Source organism: Eschrichtius robustus, chromosome 13, assembly GCF_028021215.1.
Source record: "Eschrichtius robustus isolate mEscRob2 chromosome 13, mEscRob2.pri, whole genome shotgun sequence".
Lineage (NCBI taxonomy): Eukaryota > Metazoa > Chordata > Mammalia > Artiodactyla > Eschrichtiidae > Eschrichtius > Eschrichtius robustus.
Window position 1 is genome coordinate 94,933,490 of NC_090836.1, and position 17,344 is coordinate 94,950,833.

General features: G+C 48.3%; 1 pseudogene; it reads right to left on the minus strand.

Moving 5' to 3' along the window:
- Positions 1-452: 452 nt before the first annotated feature.
- LOC137775069 (apolipoprotein L2-like) lies at positions 453-12,859 on the minus strand (annotated as a pseudogene).
- Positions 12,860-17,344: the final 4,485 nt, after the last annotated feature.

Below are 17,344 nucleotides of genomic sequence, written 5' to 3' on the forward strand. Positions count from 1 at the left end.
TGAATGTATTGTTGAGGATTTTTATTAGTGGGTGGGTTTTTCGGGTGTTGGTCATTGGTGTTCTTGTAGTTGAATGACAACGATGATTTTTCATGTCATTGGTCATGGCTGGAGTCCGTGTGAGAATAATGATGACATATATTGTATTCATTTTAAGTATTATTTTTGTGATTAGTTTTGTGCGGGTTTCTTCAAAACCTTCGCCTACACACACACACACACACACACACACAATGGAATATTACCCAGCCATAAAAAGAATAAAATAATGCCATTTGGGGCAGCTTGGATGGACCTAGAAATTATCATACTAAGTGAAGTAAGTCAGAAAGAGAAAGACAAAGACAAATATATGATACCACTTATATGTAGAATCTAAAAAATAGTACAAATGAACTTACTTACGAAACAGAAACAGACTCACAGACACAGAAAACAAACTTATGATTATAAAAGGGGAAAGGTGGGGGAGGGACAAATTAGGAGTATGGGATTAGCAGATGCACACTAGCATACAAAAAATAGATAAACAACAAGGATTTACTGTAGAGCACAGGGAGCTACAGGTATAACCGAAACACTTTGCTGTACACTGGAAACCCACTCAATAGTATAAATCAACTATGATTCATTAAAAAAACAAACAAGAAGAAATCACTGCCTAATTAAGATAAACCTGCTGGAATCAAAGGTGAGTTGATACTGGAAAAGTAGGGCTAGAGACCACCACCAGAGACATCAAACCCTGGGGAGGGGTGAGAGAGGAGCCCCTGCTACCTCTCCTGGATCCCAACAATCTTAACTCTTTGGCTTTTTCCCGTGTTCAACCCTTTCATATTCCTGGCCTCTTGTTGCTAGTTCCCCCTGCCTCTCCCTTTATTCTGCCCCCAGACACTGCCCCCCCAGTGTCTTCTTTAGTCCAAAATAAGTGGCTTCTCTCCTCCCCTCACTCTCTAGGCCCCTCCCTTCATCCAGGCTCCACGCTCCTTCCTTCTCTCTCCCCCATCTGCCACCTGCATTCATCCCTCCCCTGCTGTGCTCAGCTACAGAAATGCCAAATTCCTAACACGTAGCTACATCTATGTTATCTCACCCTCCTTTTCCCTCTAACAAGGTGCCTCCGTGCCTTGGCCCCCGCAAGTGTCCCTGGTCCCTGCACAGCTTGGGGAGCGGCTGAGTCAGGCCCTACTGCAGACTCTCATAGATCCGGGTGAGCACCTCCAACTTCTTCTCCAGCTCCCGGGCCAGCTGCCTCAGCCTTTCAGCCGACTCCGTCTTTGCCCCCTCATACAAGTGCTTTGCCTCTTTCACCAGGAAGGCCACATCCATCAGAAGGGAGACACCTGAGGTGGCCACACCCACAATCCGGGCTCCTTTGGTCATTGCCAGAGCCTTGCTTTTGAAAGTAACCTCTTCCTGCTGGCTGCTTTGGACTGAGATTATTCCTCTGCTGATGAAGACGTTTGCATCCGCTGCTAAGCCAGGGTTGCTTTTGACCGTCTCCATGGCACGGATATTCATTTCAATGCGTTGCACGGCTTCTGTGAATTTCTTTGTTGTGCTAACAGTTTGGGGGCTGATCTTAAGTACCTCCAGGAGCGCCAGTTGACATCAGGCGACTGACTTCGGGTTTTGCTGACAATGTGCTGACGAGTTCCACGATGCTGTGGACACACTGGTCACAGCAGCTGCTGCTCCCAGCCCTAACCCAGTGGCCGAGAGTGCCAGACTCGCCCCCGCTGTCATGGGTGCCAAAGCCAGGCCAAGTATGGTCAGGACACCAGACACAGCGCCAGTGGAGTTGGCCACAATGTTGGAGATGGTGCGGTCCCTGTGGACCTTGTCAACCTTGTCTGTGAGTGCGTGGAGCTTTCCTATGAGCTCCTCTAGCTCCCATTTTACCCGAGGAAACCTGTTCAAAAACCCCTTCCTGTCCAGCTGGTCTTTTTGGAGCGTGACTTGGTGCTCCACGGCCAAGTCTGTTTTCAGCTCACTCAGATATTGATGCAGTGCATCTGAGTCTTCCCTGTAACAATGAAGGTCAAGGGATTAGAAAGACAGTTTGCTTGTCCATAAAATAGGCTCAACAAGATCTATTCTGTAAATCACAGAGATTTTGTTATAAATCAAATAGAAAAGAATTTCACAAATGTAAATTTCTCTCTTTCAACATTAAACACATGTTTTTGTATCTTGTAGATACTCCATATACTTATTCAATCATGGAATAAATAAGCAAAAGTCATCTTAGGATACTTTTAACTTAAGATAGGTATTTGAGGGGATTCCCTGGTGGTCCAGTGGTTAGGACTCTGTGCTCCCACTGCAGGGGGGCACAGGTTCGATCCCTGGTTGGGGAAGTAGGATCCCACAAGCTACGTGGCATGGCCAAAAAAAAAAAAAAAATGCTATTTGATAAAGACGCCTCAGAGGCAGGTCAACACAATCACTTCCAAAGAGTAGGTAGAGTGGGAACTCCACAGATAAACACAGAGAAGTGGGATTGGAGCAGAAAAACCTTCATTCAGAGAACCTGAGTGTGTAGTGAGGAATCAACCTGCCCTTTGCCCTTGGCTACTGGGAAGGGGTCCCTAAGCCCCTAGAATATTCTGGCTGATACGAGTGTCCTCGTCTGCCTGGGCCTTTGGCCACTGGACAGTCTAACAGGGTGACATGTGATGGGGCCTCTGGGTCACGTGGTAGCACATCTGACCTCTGGAGGAGCTGGACACTAGGGCATTAGTCTGACCTCCGGGAGGGCAGGAGACAACAGGTCAGCTGTGCGGGCAGCACGTGACTGAGCCCAAATAAAACTCCATACACTGAGGGTCCTGTTGAAAAAGGTTCTCTCCTTGGTCAAGTTTTAGTCAGGCTCTTCTGAGCCCTCTTCTCCAATAGGCCTCAACCTCCGCCTTTGGTGTCCTGTCCTTGATGGCCTGTATTGCCCAGTCTCAGCAAAAATTCGTCCAAGTCAGTTTAGTGAGAAGCCTTCCCACTGTTTAGATCTCATCATGTTTGATATCTGATCAAACTCCTCATCTCCCACCTTTGACACATAAGTCCTTTACTTGCTTTTAGCAAGAATCCTGTTAGCAAATTTCAACAAGAATCCCCCTGCCCTCGATGTCTCCTCTCAGTGATTTTCCATCCCACCCCCCTCACTCTGATCATTGGCTACAAATCCCCACTCATCTTTGCTGTATTCGGACTTGAGCCCATCTGTCTCCTCTGCTGCAATGGTCTTCACACCTATCACGATAGTCCTGAAGAGAGTCTTCCTTATCGTTTTAACAAGTGTCAGAATATATTTCTTTAAACAGGGTGAACGTCCCTGGCGGGCAGTGCTCCGTGTGCCCTGCCACACACTGAATCCAAGACAGTGACACGTCCTGAGGACAATGGAAGCTTCCTGTGTGAAACCCGCCCAGACTCTGCCCTGTGGCTGATGGGAACCGGCATCCTTCCCTGTAATAAACCGTAACTGGGATCGTGACAGTTTTCAGGGAGTTCTGTGCCTCCTTCTAGGGAATTCTCAGACCTGATGGTAGCTTTGGGGATCTCCCAAATTTACCATTGGTGTCAAATGTAAGGACAGTCCTGGGGGCCATGCCCTCAGCCTTTGCAGATTGGCTAATTCTGTGTACTTAAAGGTTTTTTAAACCCAAAATCAGAGCTAGAAGGAACCTTAACCATCATTTTGCCTGGCATCTGCTTTCCTTCAAGCCTGATGCCCTTGGCCTTCCCAGCTGAAGGTCACTGTGTCCATCCACTGCCCCAGTTGACTGGGAAGCAGGTGATATGCTATTAACCCTGGTTCTCCTTGGACTCTCCAGCCTGCCTCACTGATTCCTGACCCATCATCCAGCACCCCCGACCTCTCAGGGGTCACCAGCCTAACTCATACCTTAGCTGGTGACAGCTTCACATGCCTGCACACCAAGGCCATGTGCAACTTTATGGAACCTCTCAAAGATTCAAGAGACTTTAAGAAACATCCATGTGAACTGCTAAGCCTGAAGAGACCTGCATTTGCACAAGCTGGTGGAGGAAGAATTTTCCTCTTTGGTGGGGACTTGTGAAGTCTCCTCAGAATCCCTCAAATTACACAAAATTGGCAGCCACTCATTGTGATGCTGGAGGTCTCACTAAGCCACACGGCCTTCCCACTGGTCAGGGCTACTCTATGTAGATTGGAAGAGGGTCCCAGATGGCAATGGAGAACCCCAGGTCCCAGGCAGGGTGTGGAGGACACAGTCACCCAGGGCCCTCTACGCCCAGCATGAGGGGATCAAGTCAGGGAGGGAAGAAATGTCCCCTCTCCCACTCACAGGGCCTCTGCTAGGGTCACAGCCCCTTCCGTTTTGTGTCCTAGGGACCCACTCGCCTCACTCTAGTCCTGGCTCTGCTGCCCAAGCCTTCCTACTAGTCCTCCAACCTGGACCCCTCTGCTCCATCCTGACCCCTGGGTCTGACCCTGGTCCAGGCCTCCCTGGGCCTTTGGATGAGATGATTGCACTTGGTTTCCCGCCTCTGACCCTGCAGTTCACTCGAAGTCTATGACCACAATCCATCAGATTGAATTGCTATTCCCACTGGACACCTGACAAATCTGAGACTCCAGCTCTTAAGCTCAGAGCCCCAGAGCTGGGCAGGATAGAGTCAGGATCCAACCCAGCTCCAACCAATTCCACTCCAGCCTCTCTGCCTTATGGGCCAGCAGGATCCTGCAGTGTTGGTACAGTTCCTAAGATGGAGATTAAAAGGGCTCCAGCCAGAATCCCCAGGAACACAAACTGATGGTGTCAGGATTTTCTGACTTGTCCCAAAGGAAGTCCTACTTGGTTCTCATCTACAGGAAGCAGACCCTTGGCTCCTGTCTCTTCCCACAGCTTTTGAGAGTTAACATTAGGAACCTGGGCCACAGCAGTGAAAGCTCCGAATCCCAACCACTAAACCACCAGGAAATTCCCTTTAGACACTGTTTTTCAAAGCAGTTGTCTAAATAGTGGTGGCGCAGTGTTGGATCCTCAGGTTCCCTGAAATAGAATACTCTGGACCTCGATGGCCACCTTTATTCACCTAGAGAAAGGACTTTTCCATTTGGAGGTGAACCTGTTGGAGTCACAGGGTCTGGAGAAAAACGGAGGAAGTTATAGGAAGAGACAAACCAAAACCGTATAGAACCGGCTGGAACCAAGGTGGCAAGGTATCTGACCTCACCACACCCTCAGCCTCATTCTAGGCTGATTTTACTACATTAGCTACTAGATGACACACCTACGGATGACCGTGACCGGAAGATGCAGACCAAAAAATGATAAAAAGGGCGTGGCACCCCATTTCCAGGAAAGCCTGACCCTTTCCCTGCAGATGAATGCTCTGCCTCCCTGTCATTAGCCTCACTCCTCTTCCCTCTGTCTTTACTCTTTAAAATCAAATCCCTCTCACCATGTGGGTGAGAAGTTGATCTGTGAATTAAGTTCCCACTTCTCCATTCTTTGGCCACTGAAGAAAACTTGGGCTGCATGGATCTCAGCTTCGGTTTCGGGTTTTTCTGGTTGCAGAAACCTGAACTAGCATCATCTCTTCTGTACTTTCTTTTAATTCTTGTGCTTATATCTCGCTTAATCAAGCGAGACTGAAAATAACCTCCTAAAAAGAAGAGCCTTTGCAGTCTATTTATTACCCTGGTTTTGTAAATCAGAAAAGAACAGCACATCTCCCCTAAGACTTAAGGAAGACACTCCAGCTCCACCTTCAGCTCCCAAAGCTGAAATTCTACTGAAACGATTCCCTGAACAATTGACTTATGGGACATTAACACTATCTTTAAGTACTCTATAAGCATTAAAAAATAACCTCATAAAAACTGAAAATAAAATAAAAGAAAGTTAACATTAATTGAACACATACTATGGTCAGCCATCATGTGAAGCACTTTGCATGCATGATCTCAGTTTCCTCACAATAAAACTGAACAGATGAAGAAACTAAGGCAGAGAGTAGTTCAGTAACTTGTCCAAGGTCATAACATGCCCCTTCCTTTCAGGTTTCATCTCTTCTCAACCTGAGGCTGTTCACTGCCAGCAAATGACAAGGAGGAAACATTCCCAATGGAAACGTGAGAAGGAACATCCTCGACCCCAACCATAGGATCCTGCCTGGAGGAGGTGTGTCTGCCAGGAGGAAACGAGCCTGGGGCAGGGGGATGTGGGTGACATTCCTGGTGCATCCATGCAGGTTACCTGGACAAAGCGGCCTTAGTCTCAATTCTCTTCAGGACTTCAGTCAGGAGGAGTAGCAGTTCCTCTCTGCTCATTATGTCCCAGAGACACCCAATGACGTCCTCAAAAAAGCTCTCAACATCTAGATGAAAAGAAAAGGGAATAAGATTAGAAGAATTTGTGGTGGAACATAAATGGTATTGAGTGTAAAGGGGTTAAAATTCATCTTCCTGAGCAGCAGTCACCTGGGGTACTGTTGGTGGAGTTACTTGCTGTTATGGATGGAACCATTTCTCTCCCACCCTGGAATCCATATGTTGAAGCCCTGATCCCCCAGGTAGGTGACTGTATTTGAAGATAGGGCCTTTAAGGAGGTAATTACTGTGAAATGAGGTCATAGATGTGGGGCCCTAATCCAATAAGCTTCCTGTCCTTATTAGAAGAGAAGAGATACCAGATTCTCTCTCTCTCTCTCTCTCCCCCTCCCCAATCCCCCCCCTGCCCCCGCTACATAGGACAGAGCAAGAAGGCAGCTGTGATTTGCAAGCGAGGAGGAGAGGTCTCACCAGAAACCAACCCAGCCAGTACCTTGATCTTGGACTTCCAGCCTCCAGAACTAATTATCTACTCCTGGGATTTAGATGTCTTTAGGAATCTAAAATTTTAAACCTTTAGAAAGAGAATGAAGACAGGGCACATATGGTTTATTAGTTACCACTTCCAGCAGAGTCTGGAAAGCACCGGATAAATGAATGTTTTCATGTTTTGTCAGTGAAACAAACAAATATTCACATTAAATGGGAAAAAGACTGTAGTGACTATAAATAGTCTCAGGTCAGTACACGGCAAGATTACCGCCCAAATGAGTTACCAAAAACATGTGTGTGTTTCAGAAATTTGGAGGTGATAGAATTGCTGGTAAGAGACTGGCGACTAGTGTGTATATATGTGTGGGCTGGGACTTGACGTAAAATGGATTTCCCTCTATATCCACACAAAGAGGCATTATTCTTATATCACAGAAGAAGAAAGTGAGACTCAGACAGGATAAGGGACCACCCAAGGCCTGCAAGCAGAAAGGTCAAAGGTTGAATCCAAGGCCAACCGTCAGACAATTCTTTGAAGCCTCCTTGTATTTAAAAAACTGTGATTTCTTCATTCTACTCTGTAGTATACTATGGGGCTTCTTTGCAACTAATTTCTGTAGTGTATACAGAAGTAGAAATATAATGTTGTACACACGAAACTTATATCATGTTATAAACCAATGTTACCTCAATTAAAAAAAAAAGTTTCAGGGGCTTCCCTGGTGGCGCAGTGGTTGAGAATCTGCCTGCCAATGCAGGGGACACGGGTTCGAGCCCTGCTCTGGGAAGATCCCACATGCCGCGGAGCAACTGGGCCCGTGAGCCACAACTACTGAGCCTGCGCGTCTGGAGCCTGTGCTCCGCAACAAGAGAGGCCGCGATAGTGAGAGGCCCGCGCACCGCGATGAAGAGTGGCCCCCGCTCGCCGCAACTAGAGAAAGCCCTCGCACAGAAACGAAGACCCAACACAGCTAAAAATAAATAAATAAATTTATTAAAAAAAAAAGTTTCAGACCACATGCCATTGTGTAAAACTACCATGGGAGAGGATTCCTCCTGCTAATCACAGACACTCCTGGCTGGGCAGTGGAGGGCAATTCCTCAGGTGGGGGAGGGGTGGGACCCCCGGCTCTGATCCTATGATCAATCCCCATCACCTCTCTCTCCTCCAGGCTGGTCCCAGGGGACCCAGCTCCCCACTGGCCCCATTGGACCCAAGATGAACTGTTGATAAACAGCAGATCACCCTGTTCCAGAGGAGAGTTTATCCTCAGGAATTCACCAGCCCAGCCCTCCCTCAAGGATCCCAGAGTCTGCTGGGGTGGCTCCTGGCGTCTAATCTGTTCTCCCCTCCCTTATCCTTCAGCTTGACTAATTTGCTCTCGTGGGCGGCTCCAGGCAGGACGTGATTTGGTTGCTGAGCAATGCAGTGATGGGGGAGAAGCAATCCTGAGGAAACAAGACTCAAGAAAACGCGGTGCTCATGTGGGTGTGTGGTGATTGTTTAGGTTTTTCTTTTTCCCCCTTCACTAAGGGGGAAAGGAACCCAGGGTTTACATGGAGGCAACCCACAGTACTAAATCTGTGCATTGATGGGATGGGGGTGGGTGGGGGAAATAACTGAGCACCTGCGTCTCTGCAGGGGTGTTGAGATCAATAGAACCAGTACCTGCCTGAGGCAGTGACACCTGGTAAGCAAGTGCCCCGACAGAGCTGCGGGGAGTAGGGGGGGGGAGGGGTGAGAAGTCTGGGGGAGGGGAGGTTTCAACCTGAAACTAACAAACTCCAGGTAGAGGGGACAGCACCGACACTTAGGCAGGCCCTGCTGTGTGGCGGGCACTGGCCCACGCCACGAACACATGTTATATTAGATCCTCAAAACAACATGGGGAAATATTATTCTCATTTTACAGGTGAGGTCAGGTAAGGTGCTCCAGGTCACACAGGTGGGAGGTGGCAAAGGCCAGACCGGGGCTCAGTTCAGGGTCCACTGAGCCTCGCAGAGCCGCTGGGCTGGCAGCAGGGCGAGAGCTGAAGGAAACAGCCTCTGTGGTAACGCCCCAGTGTCTGGGAGCAGGAGGAGGCTTGGACAAAGGGAGAGGCCAGGAGAAGCCTCCACGGATGCTGGTGGACCTCCTCTCCCTGCCCCGCCCGGCCTCGGGGATTCCCATCTGCTGTCCCCCCTCCCCATGGGCTGTCCTGTCCTCACTTCTGAGTCACTTGCTGGATGGCGGTTCTGGGGTAGGGGGTGAGGAAGTGAGCATCTTGGTCCTGGCTCCCTGAGGGGGGGCCGGGAAGGAGGCTGTGGGGACAGACCCCTGGGTTTGGGGAGCTCCTCTTGGCCCCTCTTGGGGGCTCGAGGATGCTTATCCATCCGGTTCTTTTTTTTTTTTTTAAAGCTCTCAAATTTATCCTTTTATTATCCTAGCTATACTTCCAAAAGCCAGCTAGCTTTTAAGCTTTCATTCTTTTTTTTTAAAAATTAATTAATTAATTAATTAATTTTTTGGCTGTGTTGGGTCTTCGTTTCTCTGCGAGGGCTTTTGCTAGTTGCGGCGAGTGGGGGCCACTCTTCATCGCGGTGCGCGGGCCTCTCACTGTCGCGGCCTCTCTTGTTGCGGAGCACAGGCTCCAGACGTGCAGGCTCAGTAGTTGTGGCTCACGGGCCTAGTTGCTCCGCGGCATGTGGGATCTTCCCAGAGCAGGGCTCGAACCCGTGTCCCCTGCATTGGCAGGCAGATTCTCAACCACTGCGCCACCAGGGAAGCCCCTCCATCCCGTTCTTGGTTCTTGATTCCTCTGTTGGTTAACTCAGCCTGGAGGCACCACCCTCAATTCTAGGTCACAAGTAGGAACCAGCCAGAGAAGAGGCAGCTGACTACCTAAGTAGCAGAAGGTTACTGTGCTCATGGTGGCAGCAGCTGGGGTCTCAGAGTCTTCCCTTCAGCTCGTTCGCCTGTGTCAGGCTGGAAGGAGGTGTCGCTTCACCCTTGGGAAAGAGAAAACAGACTGTGGGCTTGATCATGAGTGAGCAGTGGCTGCAGGGAACAGCGAGGGGCGAGTTCTCTGGTGGGTTCCCCTGGGACGGCCACCAGTGCCACAGTGGACTTAACCCAGAGAGGTTCTCTGTCTCCTGGGCTCTGCTGGCCGCTAGCTAAGGAAAGTTACTCATCTCCCGTCAGCGGCCTCCAAGCCCAGCCAGAATCCTGCTCTCCTGTTGCGGCACAAGGAGAAGATAATCAGACAGGAGACAGCCATCTGCAAAGTTGTAGAAGTGAAGCAATAAAACCAAATACAGAAAAAAAGATAAGAAGGGAATACTCTGGAAGTTACGTGAGGTTGGGAACACTAGTGTTTACTAATGGGTAATAATTAATAACGATCCAGTGTCTATGACTTGCAGGGCTCCTGAAACTTTGTTCGGCCCTAGTGATATAATGGTATTAGGAGAAGGTGGGGAGCGGTATAAGAAGAAGTATAAAAGTAAGTGAAATTATTATCTTTCCTGGAAGGAAGTAAATAAATAATACCAAAAACTTTCAATCAAGACAAAGAAAAATGGAGTACCTAATGTTTATTAGCTACTGTGCTTGATGACTCCCCACTTTGCATCAGGCACTATTCTAAGTGCCTGGTATGCATTCACGCACTTTTAGTTCTCACAATGACCCTGGAAGCAAGGAAACTGGAGCTCAGAGAGGTTAAGTAATTTACTCAAAGCACCCAGCTAGTGGCAGAGCCAGAATTCAAGTCCAGGTTCCTGTCTCCAGTGCACACTCTCACACTCTTCTCTCTCCCAATGTAAGAAATCATTTTAACACATTCATTAACTGCCTAAAGAAGAAGCAAAAAATTAAAGTGGTTTTCCCTGGGAAGGGCTGAGCAGAACCTACTGTGTGAATCGATTTGTTTTAAAGATATGCACTTATTATTTTGGATTGTTTTAACTTTAGGACAGCAAAAGTCCCTTTATAGTAGTTAGTAACCCACCACCTTAAAGACGATGGAAGCAGCTGGATCAAGTGTCAACGAGAAATAAGCCTGACGTGTCCTGATGTTACAACTGTCAGAAACATTGTAGCAGAAACATTGTCAGAAACACTGTAGCAGAAACATTCGTGTTTATAAAACCAAGGCTCTCTAAGAAAGGTAGGGATAAGAACAGGGGTTAAACCAGAATAATCGGAGTGAACTGTCACCTTAAACAGATACATTTTCCAGCCTCATCTTGCCCGCCCACATAGGCACCCATGGGCTTCTGTCCACTCAAGGGAAGCAAGACTCCTTGCAGGGGAAGTGAATTCCGCAGGCCGGCATATCTGCTACTCCAAAGGCAAGGATGCTCTCGAAGATGTTCAGGGCAGTGTTTAGAAGGGGCACCACGTATAATAATAATAATAATAATAGATAATGATTACTATGATCATGTTTTATTGGGCCAGGCTGAGTCAATGAAAGGCCATGAGTTCATAATAATATTCAAATGAGAAGAGTTTAGGTAAAGTGTACCCAAAAAGGGAGATATAAAGGTCAAAAAAGGTAGCTATGCTCCAAAGAGAGTGAGTATAATGGGAAATATTTCATTGTTAATTGAAGTTAATAACAAGAGGAGTTTTAAAGTCTTTGGGGATATTCCCTTCTGTTTATTTACATGACTATTTATAAAGGATTGAAGAAGAAAACAAACAAACAAACAGCCTCTGACATCCCAGGCTGGCCTGGCACTCACAATAGGGCGATGCTATTCTCCTGTTGGACGTAAAGACTCTCACAGGACTCCAGCCTCAGACAGGGTTACCCTGAGAGCATCAGGAAATGAGACAGCAAACGCTCATCACTGTGCTGCCACCAGCACAACACTCCCTCCCTTGGCTGAAAAGCATGACTGTCCTTCTTCACCGATTATACCTTTATCTTCACTCTGGTCTCCCCTCTCCATAGATGGATTTCCTGAGACACCTTCAGTGTGAACTGCCCCCCATTCTCTGCGGCACCCAATCGACAGAGGCCCCATTTCCTTAGAGCCTCCCCCAAATGACCTGACCTAAGCCCAAATCCTAGAATCTTTCTTTCGAACACCTTCTTTCTGCGATGCCCAGGGTTCCCCCTCAGGAAGAGTAACAAACAGCTTGTCCACTATGGGAGTGTGCCTGAGGCTGCAGGCACTGACAGTGTGGATGGAGAGAATACACACAGGCGGCCCCGGCGAGGGTAAGGATGCCGAAAGTAGGTTCCTTTCTCTTTCCAAGCCACCCTTGCTCTGCTCATTCCCCGGCTGGTCCATTTCCAGCTCCTGTTCTTTGTTCTCAGACTTGATCTTAACAACACAGTGTTCCTGTGTCTTGGATGCTTTCCTGCCCACCTGCTCTCATGCAGTTCCACCTCCTCCAAAGCCACCCGCCTCCCCCCTCGACCCTCTGCCTCTCGTCTCAGGGCCTGGACATCAGGTATGTGTTGCTGGGCCCCTCTGCGGCGAGGGGTGACTGTATGACCCAGTCCTGGCTAACACGGCACAGAAGAACTCAGCAGAGGGGGTCCTGGAGGCTCCCTGCTGTAAGGGACAGGTGGGAGAGGAGAGCTGGCTCGTCCCCTGCCTCCTCCTCTGCCTCGAAGCTGCATGAGGCCGGGAGCCAGGGCAGCCAATTGAAATCATGAAACACAGGGACCAGGAGGCAAGGAGGGGGCGGAGGAGGGCTCGGGCAGAAAGGCTGGATCCTGGATGACTCCAAACACTTGTAAATGGGGCTGCGCCCTCGACCTCCTCCTTCTGTCCTTCTCTGCCATTCTCGGCCTGGCCCTGACCCTCGTCTGCAGCCTCAGCTGGGTGTGGATGCTGGACGCTGCTCCCTCCTGCTGGACTACTCTACGGGGCGTCCTCCTCTGTTAGCCTCTGGTCCATAACTTCCCGGAATAGTTGTTGGTGGGAGAAGGGAGGACCCTGGAGAAGCCTGTCCCCACCCAACTGCATAGCCAGACTCGCCCTCCCCTCCCTGTGAGCGGGCAGAGAGTCTCACCAAGCGCCTCCCTCCACGTAGCTGCAGGGCCTCCTCCTTGGTCAGGGAAAGGAGGGGTTAAGACAGGATCAAGTTCAGAGTCCTTAGCCCAGCCCCTAGGCCCTCCTACTGCTCCAGCTCCTGTTTTCCTCACCGCTCCCTGCCTCCCTGGGCCTGGTCCAGGTGCCTGGAGGCCTCCCAGCTGCCTGGCCTCTGATTCCCCGCCAGCCTCCGGGCATTTGCTCAGACTGTCTGTCCCTCCCCCTGCAAGGCCTTTCCCCACCTGCTTCACCAGGTGAAAGGTTACCTGTTCTTGGAGGCCCAGCTCCAAAGCCTCCTGGCCCTGCTTCCTTCCCCCAATTCCTCAACCGGCTCCCCTGGAATGTTGCACTTTCCTGGTCGTGGTTCTATTTGTGTGGAGTTTCTCCAGCTCTGAGACACTGTCAGGGGCCTTGCCTATTCTCTGCTGCCCCTCCTGCTCTAGGGCCTCCGGGGCACCCTCCGTCCTCCCGGGCACAGCCTGGCTGAAATACGAGGTGTGGGACCCGTTAGGGAGACGTGAAACAACCAGCTTCTCGATGACACAGCACAACCTTGTTTCACCTGCAGTCGAGTAATTCCATTTGTTTTCCTAGTCTATCTCGATGTAAAGCTCTTTCTGATAGGTAGTGCTATCAGATTTCTGAATGTTTCTGTTTACGGGAATCCCTTGCTTTCCAAAAGATCATCCTCGGCCAGTATCTTGGTTTGCTAAAGGTTTCGTAAGAACACTACATCCAGGTAGCAGGAAACACCTGTATTTCCTCATGTCTCCTTACTCCAGCCATGGTATATATATATATATATATTTTTTTTTTTTTTAAATAAATTTATTTATTTATTTTTGGCTGCACACGGGCTCTCTCTAGTTGTGGAGAGAGGGTGGCTACCCTTCCTTGTGGTGCACCAGCTTCTCATTGCGGTGGCTTCTCTTGTTGCGGAGCACAGGCTCCAGGGTGCGCAGGCTTCAGTAGTTGCGGCACGCGGGCTCAGTAGTTGTGGCACGCGGGCTCAGTAGTTGTGGCTTGTGGGCTCTAGAGCGCACGGTCTTAGTTGCTCCGCGGCATGTGGGATCTTCCCAGACCAGGGCTCGAACCCGTGTCCCCTGCATTGGCAGGCAGGTTCTTAACCACTGCACCACCAGGGAAGTCCCAAGGATGTTTTAAATTTAATGTTTAATTGGAATAAAATATACAAAACATAAAATTTACCATTTAAACATTTTTAAGTGTACAGTTCAAGGGCATTAAGTGCATTCACATTGTTGTGCAAACAGCATAACCATCCAATCACAGAACGTTTTACATCTTGCAAAACTGAAACTCTATACTCATTAAACATTAACTCCCCTTCCCCCCTCCCACAGTCCCTGGCAACCAGCATTTTACTTCCTGTCTCTACGCATTTGACTTCTCTAGGTGCCTCATATAAGCAGAATCATATGGTGCTTATCTTTTTGTGACTAGTTTATTTCACTTAGCATAATGTCCTCAAATTTCATCATGCTATAGCACATGTCCGAATGTCCTTTTTTAATGTCAATACTATTCCGCTGTAGGTATACACCACATTTTTCTTATCCTATCATCCACTGATGGAAGCTTGGGTGGCTTCACCTTTGGGCTATTGTGCATAATGTTGCTATGAACAGGAGTGTACCAATATGTCTTCTAGACTCTGCTTTCAGTTAGTTTTGGTCTATAGCCGGAAGTGGATTGGCCGATCACGTGGTGATTCTACATTTAAGTTTTTGAGGCACCGTCATACTGTTTTCCACAGCGGCTAGATGCTGTTATTTTTAAGGCCATATTTTAGCACAACAGTGAGACCAGACCAGGATCTCCTTGGTTGCCTGGCTGCCAGGAGGATAGAGGTTGGTGGTGCCCCCTGGCACATGCCCCAGGATGTCTGGTGGCGTGGCTCTCACAGCCCCCTCTCCACTCTCACATGCCACTTCTTGCCCCTCCTGTTCTGGGATCTGCTGAACTTGAGTCTATTTCCTCTCTCCGGGTAAAGGTTGTCAGCAAAGTACTTAGTGTTGACACTTAGCAGAGTGCCTTTCAACTTCAAATGTCTAATCCAAATCAATTGCTCAATTACCTGTTTTAAATTAGGATCCAAAATCTGTTGTTAACTCTGAGAATGTGTCCAATTCTCTTTTTTTTTTTTTTTTTTTTTTATATTTAAAAGCTTTTAGTATAATGAATATAATGACAAATTGCATACTTGGAAAAGCTGAACCAATTTACGGTTTTCTTTTTCTTTTTCTTTTTTTTTTTTCACACACACACACTGTATTTTATTTTTACAAGGGATAAATAGACTGACACCAAGCATTGTACATGGATGACCACAACAAAAGCAACAATGACTGCAATTACCAAACATGAAACACACTCATACTATGTCATGATATTGACATTCAGTCCAGTAATCCTCCACTGTAACAGCTCCTTTACTTTGCAGTGAAAATTGATTTGTATATTCTTTGCCTCTGAGTCCTTGTGGGATTTTTTTTTTTTTAAATTCAGACAGAAAGTCACAAAAATTATACTCATCCTCATCAGTTCACTCAGTCCCATGTAATTAATTTTTTTTTTCATCTTGATCTTTTGTTAGCACTTTTATGAGTTCATCAGTTTTTCATTAGAGTTCTGAAAATGCTTATTCATTCAGTTCAGCAGTACTGTCCAATTCTCTTAAACATTATACGGTCGACTGAAAAAAAGGCACAACGTGAGACCTGTGAGTTAAGTTTCATCTGGGGTGAAGTGAGGACTGCAGCCCAGGAGACAGCATTTTAGATAGCTCTAAGAAACTGCTCCAAAGAGGCGGGGGGAAGGTCAGTATATATGTGATTTTAGTGAAGGGAGAGTGCATGCAATCAAGCTCATATTTTTTGCAGAAGGTTTCTGCTAGTCTCATGAAGGTTACTGCTAGTCACGAGCCCCCCATGTCACCATGAAGGATTTTAGTGCTGTTCTAGGTACGAGGAGATGCAAGGATTGGGCTCATAAAATCTTCTCCTGAAAATACCTAACTCTCTGTTCTGCCAGTTTTTCCCAGAGCACAGAGGGCCTCATTCCTGACCTCCACCCTGGACTCCTTTCAGGGGGTGTGGAAGGTCAGCAGCTGCAGCGGCTCATGATTTAAACCTTGTAGAGGCAGATGGCAAGTGCCAATGGCAGGTGCCAATTTGTAGTTGACAATACGTACGTTAAAATGAAACACACTTGTCTTGATTTCAACATAAAAATATTAAAAGAGTGGTCTTGATTTTATTGGTCATCTTTATACTTAGTTCTTAACCTTCCAGAGGCTGACAACTGCTAAATCCCTCAGGGCCCAATTTTCCCGCCTGAGGAAAGACCAGTAGGATTGTCCAGTGGATGATGCTGGCGGCCTGGCAGCCAGTGGCCGAGGCCAGTTCCCCTGAGGTCACCAGGTGCTGTCTGCAAGGAGTGTGATCCCCTGTGCTCTGCGCCTGGTGCCCGTCTCTGCCAGCCACTCGGAGGACCCAAAAGCCCCCATGTTCACACGCTCAGTCTAAAGCTCCCTATCCACTCTCACTGTCCCTATAAAAAAGGACAATGGGCAGGGGGGGTCGCGGTTCTGTACACACACCTCCTGATGTCCAGCATGTGGGAACCATCCGCACCTCCCCCTGGGTATGGAGAGATCGGGTGGGCAAGGCTCGTGGGGGCCGTGGCCCCGTGCCTCTGGCTGCTGACCTTTCCAGACTCCACCAGGTGACGCTGGTGACCTCTGCCAGGCACCTTCCTAAGGAGTTTTCTGGTTACTTCCTCCCTGAGTTGGTATCGCCATCACCGTGGGCTGAAATTGCTGTGGACCAAAGCTTTCAGCCAAGGCCTCGACTCTGGAGCTGTAGCCATCCTGGGGGACTTCTCTTGTGATGTTGGGGGTCACATTGAGGCCGATTTTATAGTCACTAGATCTTTAGGGTCTCCAAATGGGGTGGTCTCAGCTTATGACCCTGGAGTGAAGAGATGCTTAATCCTCACCTCGATTTGAGTCTACAGCCCCCGTCTAGTTGCTCTACCATGAGCCTGTCTTTATGGAGGCCTCTAATGTTCGGTGACCATTCTGCATTCTCATCAGAGGACATTTATGTCAACCTGGCTGCAGCTCATATGGATGTTTAATCCAGTTCTGCATCTCACAGTGGTTTTGTCTGGCTAAAGTCATGCTAGTGAAAGGGAAAAGAATCAGGAGGAAGGAAGTTTACAGAAAACAATGACAAAAAATAACTTTAAGCAAGGAGCAGTGTTTGCAAGTGTCAAATGTCAAATGTCAACCTTGGTTTGAATCTTTGGCCCTCCCCTGATTTGGTGGAAGAAAGCTCCGGCCTCTCCCCTCCCCTCAGATTCCTTATCTGCAAAATCACATTATATACCTGGCATATGTTACAGGTGATTGTAAGAACAGACTTACAGTGTGTGTGGTCGTCATGGGATAACACCCATCACTCCTCCAAGGGCCT